The sequence below is a fragment of the Coffea arabica genome, chromosome 9c, assembly GCF_036785885.1.
Source record: "Coffea arabica cultivar ET-39 chromosome 9c, Coffea Arabica ET-39 HiFi, whole genome shotgun sequence".
NCBI classification, from domain to species: Eukaryota; Viridiplantae; Streptophyta; class Magnoliopsida; order Gentianales; family Rubiaceae; genus Coffea; species Coffea arabica.
The window spans coordinates 25,142,571-25,152,279 of record NC_092326.1 but is presented as its reverse complement, the minus strand read 5'-3'; positions in this window follow the sequence as shown (position 1 = coordinate 25,152,279).

Here is a 9,709-nt window from a genome sequence, read left to right as displayed (position 1 = left end):
TCAACTAGGTGTAGTTCAATTTTGGTTTGATTTGGTTGATGATTTGTGCAAGATTTGGAGATGGAAAATTGAAGAGCTCTTGGGTTATTTTTGCTGCTTGATGGCCGGCCAAGAGAGACTAGGAGAGAGAGAGTGTGTATTGATCAAATAAAGCTTCCTTAAGAAGCTTTAATGTGTGGCCCAAGTTGGTGCAAAAGTCAACTCTCCTTCGCGTGTATACGCGCGTGTTTTGTGCTCGATTCCTCTCGAGTTTATTTCACTAGTGCACTAAACCTTTAATGCACTCATATTCATATAATTACTATCCACTCTTAATTGTCCCAAAATGAGGGTCTAAAGTCTCTAAATTAAATCGCGCGTGTGAAAACTCGAATTTCCAAATTAAGCGCGATAAAGCGAAACTTCCAAGAATTTCTTATAACGATAGTACTAATAACTATCACTTGAGTACTTAAACATAAAATTACCTATTGTAGGACCATTGTGTAAGTCTCTAATTTTCCCATTTTATGGTATTTCCAAATCAGCTAAAATTCCCAATCGCGTATTCACTATTTTCACTTAACGAGCTTCTAAAAATTAAATTTTGAAACAAGTCACTTTAAAAATATAATGAAGCTATAGTTCCATGTATTTAGGTCTAAAGAGGTTAGAAAATAATATTCAGGGCAATTGGCCAAATAAATAATTAAATGAGCTTGAATTAGGAGTTTAAAATAGATGAATTTTGTGAGTTTTCACATGAGTCTTGTATTACTTCCTCAAACCTCCAATAAATTTGTATCAACACGTCTTTCGGAAAATCATCGACGCGCAAGCGATATACACTTACTTAAAACTTATTCACCTTTAATTCCTCAATTAACCTTTCTTAATCTACTATTGATCATTCTTAATTCTCCAATATTAATATACTCCCGATTCAAGTATAGCCTCGAAAAACGTGTACTCGTTATTCCGATCTAAACGAATTTTTGAAAAGTGAATTTTCCAACAAAACGCTTTAAAATATAAAAGAGGCGTTTTTCCATATAAATGGATTTTTAAATGGTCAAAATAAATAATTTGGAGAAAATGAGCAAATAAATATTTAAGTAAACTTGTAATATTCGATAAATAAGAAAATTTTCGGGTCCTCACATTATGGTTCATATGGAAAGGCTGAAATAATGCTCGCTTCAAAGGTGGTTCCTTTACAGCTTCTCAGTTGATTTTTCAGGTGGACCAATTTATGGAACAGATGGGTATAGCGAAACTTTTTGATGCCTCTCAATTCTTTGGTGATCAGGACTGCCAATGGTTTGGTTTTGTTTGTTGTTTACAGTTTAAATCCAAGCTTCTTCCAGTTTCGTGGCTGAGCCAGTGATCCATTGTTTCAAGCTGAAAATAGATGTGAGAGTATCTCAAGTGGGTGCTGCAGGCGGAGGGTTGCCTCGTAACCACGATAGGGATCTAGTTTTTGCTTTCTCCAAAAAGTTTGGAGATGTTGATGTTTTGATGGTAGAAGCTTTGTCGTTGCTGATTGGCCTTCAAATTTGTAAGAAGCATATGGCCGGTAATGTTCTTATGGAGGTTGACTCAAATGTTCTTGTTCAATTGGTGTCTTCTGGGTTAGTTGCTAGGTGGTCTTTGGTTGGGACTTTGCAGCATATACAGGCACTTCTAAATGAGTTACATGCTTCTTTGGATCACATTTTTAGGAAAGCCAACTCCTTAGCGAATGCTTTGGCATTTTTCAAGCTTGAGCGTGATTTGGTTTTTACATCATCAAATCATATGCCGATTAGGGTTAAATACAGCATGCAACTTGACAAGTCCTTAGTTCCTTGATTGCGCAGATATTGCACAAGGGAGTAGCACTGTGACGCCCCCACCTCTCCCTAGGGCAAACCCTAAGGTATCAGCGGGACGCCTGCCCAACTCTCGTCAAGACTCACGAGTCGTTCAAGCTTAATATAGAGCCACGAGACACCCAACAACCAAATAAGGAGTACTTCAAATAAACAAGTCACAACTTCTAAGGTAAAAGTGATAATTACAATCCACCAACCAAAAGTAACAAAATTACACTTTATGAGTCACCAAATTCATACAAAGGAAAAACTAGCTTCCACCACAAGTCGCTAGTCTAGAACCTCAAATTCACCTCCAAAGCCTGTTAAGGAAAACAAACTTAATGGGATGAGCAAACGCTCAGTGAGGCCAAGAAAATAAACAGGCAAGCAAGTAACACCAATCCATCAAATAGCATGATTAAAAGCAACTTTAAACATGACATTTCATTTAAGTGCACAAGTAGGAATTTAACACACAAGAAGGATACAAGAGCTCTCAGGAGCTATTTTCACGTCTCAATCAATTGAGCCTTTGGGGGTTGACCCTCTGTCAACCCAAGTAGTAACACGACCGTAGTGCTTCATTTACTTCTTCCATCCAACATAAAAGCCACTCGGATCCGGAACCAAATACTTAAGGGATGGAGATACTATTCGAGTATACCAAACGAGATCTCTCCAATGGATCAAACTAAAATATTTCCCAAGGTTCACCAAGCTCCTCGACCAAGCCCTTGCCGGCTCGAGTTACAAGGTTAGTCAATGGGTTGGGGCATCCCTACACGTGTATTTGGTCGACGAGACAACGCTCCAATCGACTTTGAGTTGTTCATGACTCTGAGTCAGTATGAGAGGCACCTCCCACCCGAATAGGGTATGGTACATGCAGCCGTTCAGTGCTCATGACTTAAAACATGTTTATATATAAGTGTAAGTCATGTACATTCATGTAACAAGTATCATGAAATTAGAAAGAGAGAGGACGAGGGCGATAAAGTACAGTCTCATCTCGATAAATTCACGTATCATGTATAGCACTTGTACAAATAACATTTAAATCACATCAGCATTTAACATGCACTTGACACTCATCACAAGTCAAAAGGCAAAGACAAGAGTGAAGCGAGAAGTCAGACGAGCTCTTTGGCGTCCTCGTGACCACCTGAGACATGTACAATTATAATTACCTAGGTGCTCGACCAAGGTTGAAAAGAAAGACATTTTCTCACTACCCACTCTCAAGATCACAAGTTCGAGTCAAGTTAAAGAAGCTTTTCTAGCTAAAACATTGGAATAATGCTCAAAGAGAGCTCAACGGTCGTTTTTTATTCAAGTCGTAGTAAGAAATCTCAATTCTAAAAAAAAGTACCGTTTTCACTTTTGGCATGGAAATCGAGGAAAAGGTAGATGGTTTTATCTCCCAAAACTTCTAATCTCATGTCTCAAAAGTTAACATAAAACGAACGTCCACATTTTCCAAACTAATGGAGTCAAAATCATCCAAAACTCCACTCATTTTCATAGAAAAAATATCAAAACTACGGTTCCAAGATTCAAGTATAAAACTAGTAAAATTCACCAAGAAGTACTCTAGTCAAAACGCTCCCTTTTTTAAATTGAAACTCACGGGGGTTGAGGCATAAAACTACGGTTTGAAGTTCATTTCTCAAGTATAACATAAGGTGTCATTAACCAAAAAAGTGAAACAACCAAGAAAATGCATTAAGAGAGGTTTAACCTTCGAAAACCAAGATTTGAAATGAAAGTTTAAATTTCCAAAGGAACCATGTATTCAACCATAAAATTACACCTAAAACAGTCCAACAATCGCAAAGGAAGGTGTAAAGTTTTTAAAAGGAGTATTTGTTTGAAATCAGAAATTTTTGACTTAGAGCGACACTACTTGGAAAAATTGTATCTCGAGTTCAGTAAGTCCAAAAATTGAAGACTTTACACCGTTGGAAACTAGACTCAAAGCACTAAAACTTTCTAGAAGACACTTTTCTCAGACTCCAATTCAAAGTCATTCAAATTTTAGCTCAAAGTCACTGTACTAGCAGGACAGAGCAAAACAGGCTTGCAAATTCAGTGAAGTTTGGAAATTCGGCAAAATTTAGAGAAATGGAATCAGCCTTTGAAATTTATACCATAATTAGAAATCCAAACCTAGTTTTGAATTCAGTAAATGGAACTCAATTCGGACCTTGCTACACCAAGATACGATTATTCTAAGAAAACTGAAGTTTTGGAACCTGTTTTTACGAAATTCCAGTTTTGACGTACTAGACAGAGTTTCAAAATCTGATCATAACTAGAGTTACACAACTCAAAATTTAGTGTGGTTTGTGGTGTTGAAAACTAGATTCAAAATTCTACAATTCACTAGAAGGAACTGTTATAAAATTCATTTTGCAAGATAGACAAAATTGAGCTACAAACTGCAGGTAAGACTGTTTCTCGGATGCAAGCAGTGAAGAATTTCAGTCATCTTTGCTGGTTCACTACGGCTCATAAGAATCGAAACAGAGGGTGCATTTTATACCGATGGAAAGCTCTCGCAGTCTAGTTTCGGATGCCACCAACAGCACTCGATTTCACTCCCAGACAAATAGTTATGACAAAAAATGTGAACACTGGTTGGGTTTCCTGATCAGAAAAATTCTAGATTTCAACCTCACTTTAACCCTACTTAAACACAACCAAATGGAAAGCTTTTTGGAAGATATTTAACACACATAACCACCATAATATATCAAGCATTATTGCACCAAAATAACATCAAAATTAACAAGAAGGAACAAGAACTACAGGGCAAAATTTCAAAATTAACAAGAAGGAACAACAGGGCAAAATTCGGACAGCATGGACTTCTCATCCTCTAGCTTTCTTTTTCAACTCTCCAACTAGAACTACACCATATCTCATCAAAGAAAGTAACAAACAAGCAATTAAACATAGAAAATCCTCAAGGCCTCTACCTACAAAGCCACCTCAAGTCCACTACCTAATGTCAAGGTTCTTGTGAACCCATCAACAACCCAACAACTATCTTGCTATCACTAACTAACTACTAACTTACTACTATGAATTGAAGGGGAAAAGTTGAGGATTTCTTGGATGAATACCTTGCTGCCAAAAGAAGATTAAACACTAAGATTTGAGCTTCTAAATCACCAAGCTTTTTCCTTGATCAAGTTCTCTTCCAAGCTTGTATGAAGACCCAAGACAAGAAGCAAATTTGGAGAGCTTTCGAGGAGCAAAACTGGAAGACAAAAGCTGAAATTTTTGAGGGGAAATGAGGAGAGGAAGGGTAGGCCAAGGAGTAGAGAAGAAGGAAGAGTTTTGGTTGGTAGGTGGGTGATGTGATGTGTGTAAGAAGGATGGACAACAAGTGCTCTTGTGTCCCAAAAGTCAACATCCGATTAATGAGCAATTAGTGCTCCAAATGGAGCTTAACTAAAACTCACTCACATCTAATCTCTTAATTAACTTTTCTTAGTCTACTATTGATCATTCTTAATTCTCCAAGATTATTGCACTCTTAGACCGAATTATCTCGAAAAATGTGCATGCACTATTTCTCCTAAACGAGCCGTAGAAAAATTAAATTTGCTAACGAAACATTTTAAAAATATAAATGAGACATTTTTGCGTACAAATGGATTTGAAATGAATGAAATAAATTATTTGGAGTAAATAGATAAATAAATAATTAAATAAGCCAGTAAAATGAAATAAAAGTAAGTAAAATAAAAAAAATTTTGGGTCCTCACAAGTACTCCTTGTTTACGGCACTTATGCTTGAATTGTCATAACTTTGGTTTTTTTTAATAAAATTCTGGGTTAGCATCCCTCCCTCGTGTACGGGGTTTGCAAACAACCCATATTTTTCAATTTGAAGTTGGACTATAATTTAGGATGGATGAAAAAAGAAAACAAGACTACCAAAATAATGTTGACCTTGGTTCCTAACTTTTGATGTTTACAAAACAATGGATAATACTAATATCTCTTCAAGAAATATTTTCAGTTGTGAAGCAAATCAGATTCAAAGATCAAGTGCAATTGAAAGGGACAAAGGCTGTTGAAAGCTGTCGGACGCTTGGATCGGAGGTCCGATAATCATTGCGCAACTTCGGAAGCATGAAGAACTCCACCACCAGACGCCCAAAGGAAATAAGACATTTCCCCTGACTCACTGACCTCAATCGGACGCAAGCATCGGACGTCCGATAGGATCGTTCAAACTCGACGAAACCCGTGAGACGCTCACAAAGACAATACCGGACGTCCGATGGAATTGTAGAATATTTTGCAAACTCACTGCCTGCTGTTGAACACATGCTTGGGTAGTACCGGACATCCGATACTCCAACGGCTAGTTAACTGTTCAACTACATTTTTATCCGTTAGAAGCATTAATGAAGTACTTTCTTGGTCTCCTATAAATAGAGCATGGTCAGAATATTCAAACAACTTTTGCACACTGAAGATACAAAAGATCTAGAGTGATTTTAGTGAGAAAATTCATGAAATTTTCATGCATTAAGACCATACAGTATACTTTTTTAATAAGAACTCCAAAGTGTTGCATTCCAAATGGGAACTTTGCCTAAAAATTTTTTCTAAAAAATTGTGACCCAAACAACGTCTTAATTACCAAATAAGTCACTATTAAATATTCTACAAACTCACAAACTCGGGGTCTTCATTTAAAAACTAAAATTGGAAAAAGAATATATCCATCCCCCTATATGTTCCTAGCCGGAGACTAGGAATATTATAAACATGTATGTTTTTGTAGTTTATGTACTTTTTTTTTTCTTTTTTGGTACCAAAATAAGGTTAATTAGGGGAAAAGAAAGTTATTCCATTCCAACACCCTAGTAGGATAACACCGCATTTTTTCAACATCTCAAAGTACCTTTTGCAGATTGGTTACTAATAACAGACTATTTAGGATTGATAAAGTGAACTTTAGTAGTTAAACCAAACTATTGATTAATCTATATAATTTCAAAGGAGAAATATTTAAGATCCTTCATGTTTGATGCTACCATGGAAGATGCTAGACGCTCTAGTATTTGACTATGTGGGGCAGGAGACAATTCTGTATAAAGAACAACAGCTACTGCAAAATGAATATGAGCCAAGTCCTCACCATTTTCCATTCCAATTTTAATAGCAATTTTACTGGGTCTTAATGCATGAATGGTGAACTTGACCTTTGGATTAAAAAAAATGGATTAAAAAAAAATGGGCCATTTTAAAGTGTCGAAGTCAATGAACGTATGGTATAATCATTCAAAGCATATTCTAGCATTGACCATGTTGAACTGCACAAAAAAGGGTTTATTTATCTTTTTGGTAAACTATAATATCAAAGTCGTACTTGAGTACCTGCAAGCATTATCAAGTTTCGAGTTGGTTAAGGGAATATTAAGCCGGCCTCCAAAAGCTCTTGCAGTTGATCAGGTCATTACATGGTATCCAATTACTTAATTGGAATTTTATAAACTAAAAGCATAATTGTTCTTCTTGCCGTTGTCCCTTTTATTCATTGTTTAGCTGTAACTCTGGGTTGTCAGAAGATTCCTGAGGCTTGAACGTGCACGGACTAAATCTTAATGATTTTCGTCTTCCTAACATGTGCTCACAATGGTTTTAGTTAGCATAAGAAAAAAGAATTGAGGCATCAACCTTTTTTGTTTTATGTCACTTTTTCTTTTTGAACCTACTAACCTAAAGGGGAAAAAAAGGGAGATGTATATTTAAAACTTAGGAGTAGGTCTTAATTTGTAAATTGTGTTATCATTTTTTCTTTTTTTTTCCAAGTCTTAGAGGACTGGATCGCAGTGGCCGGGTTGAAATCACCAGACAGCAGTTAGTTTACATTTGCTTCATTGGTTCAATACTTTTGTATATAATAGAAGCTCGGCCAGCAGCTGAGATTTTGACTTGAATCTTGATATAGTTTCAACAATATTTAAATATCATACGATACTTGGTTGCCTAATTTTTTTTTTTTTTACTCTAAGGAAATAACGTAGATATTATTCACTCTTTCATAAGTCAAACATTGATCCATTCATGAATTAAAAAATCAAAGTTGTTGAAGGTTTCGACTGTTTAGTTTGGCTTGTATTGTGTAGCAGTGAAGTGTAGTTTCCATTTGGTTACATGTGTGATCTACTATTTGAGCATCTCATGAGAATTGATGTATTTATATAATTTTGTAATTCAACCAAATATGTAATTGTGTTGTTAGCTGTTAATGTTCCATGAACAGTTTCTTTGCTATAAATTGCATGTGCATTAGAGTTTTGTGTTTTGGCCTTTGTTTCTGTTGGTTAAGGGTAATGCACCATAAAATTTTGTAATCTGAATATTGATGTCAATAAAGGCATGCTACTTGTACATACCACCAAAAAAAAAAAGGTGCTGTTAATGCCTGTTTTAGTATTCACTCTTTGGCTGATATTGGGTGTTTTGGCTGCAAAACTTTTCTAATTGGCAGTTTGGCTATATTATAAACACATTTTTTAATCATTATTTTATATTATTAACTAATTTTTTTATTTTACATACATCACACTACAAAAAAATATAAAAAAATAATTTTAAAAATAATACTGTATCCAAACACACTCATTATAACCATGTGTACATAAATATTAAAATTAATTATAACATTTTTAATTTGATAAAATTTCAAATTTGATTCAAATTTAACTGGATTGGGAATTCAAACGACTGGCCTTCTACGCTTTTTAATTATTTATATGTATGTTGTATTGCTGTTGGACCCAAAAATGAAAAATGATAACATAACCACTAGGTTAAATAGTTTTAAATAGTCTAATAAATAGTCAAACATACACTCGGCAAGTTCGTAGACCTTACTGTAATGCTTTTAAACTATGAAAGTTGGCAAATATTCCTGAAGAAGCACGGACCTTCCCCGGGGAGAGCTGACCTGATCAGCTCGGCGTGCTGATGGAAGAGCTGATCCTAAGCCTGCAAAACAGAAAGGGTGAGCTGACAGAGGGGGCCCGAGGGTTGTCCCCGAGGGCGCTCCGACGGCCAAGTTAGTTTTCCGGTGAGTAAGGTTCACGGGAAGTAGTGATAGCCTCGGGTAAATTGCCAATAGTGAGCGTACCTTGTACAGTTGACGTGTGCTACCATTTATACCTGCGAAGGAGTCCGACCTCCGTAAGTCTCGGGACCTGCCCGGAATAGTCAGTATCCCGCACTCAGGGGGATTGTCCCCGACCTCTTCGGGACGAACCCTTGCCCCCTCGGGAGCCCTAGCGGTGCGGCCCAGGTCGGCTGCCAGGGGCCAGGGGCCGAAGCCCAGCTCGACCTTGTCTGGGCTGCCACGTGTCCCGGCCCAGGATGGGGCCTCTGCACTAGCCCCCTAGATTAGGTAGGGCTGTCAGGCAGACCTAATCTAACCCCGTCACGTGGGAGGCCAGGGCCGCGCACTACTCTGCCCAGGTCACTCCTGGTACGGTGCTGTCACAGGGACGCTGCGCCCGCGTCCTTTCAGTTGTCACGCCTCTTCGGTTTCCGTACCAGCATTAAATGCCTTCACATAGGGGTCGGTTCAAATCCCTCCACCGTTTTCCCCCCATTTCTCCCCTTATAAATAGGGGTAATCAGATTCCAACCGACTCTATTTGCCATTTTCCCTTCCCCTCGCGCATTTTGCACTCCCATTTCCTTTGTGCACTCGCATTTCCATTTTCCAGCGACTTCCGGCGTCCCATACCCAGATTCCGGCGAGCCTTCCATCCCTCTTCCGCTCCAACACCATCAGTAAGTTCCTTTTTGCAGTCTCTTCCCTTGACAGTACCTCTTCCACCCTCCTGCTT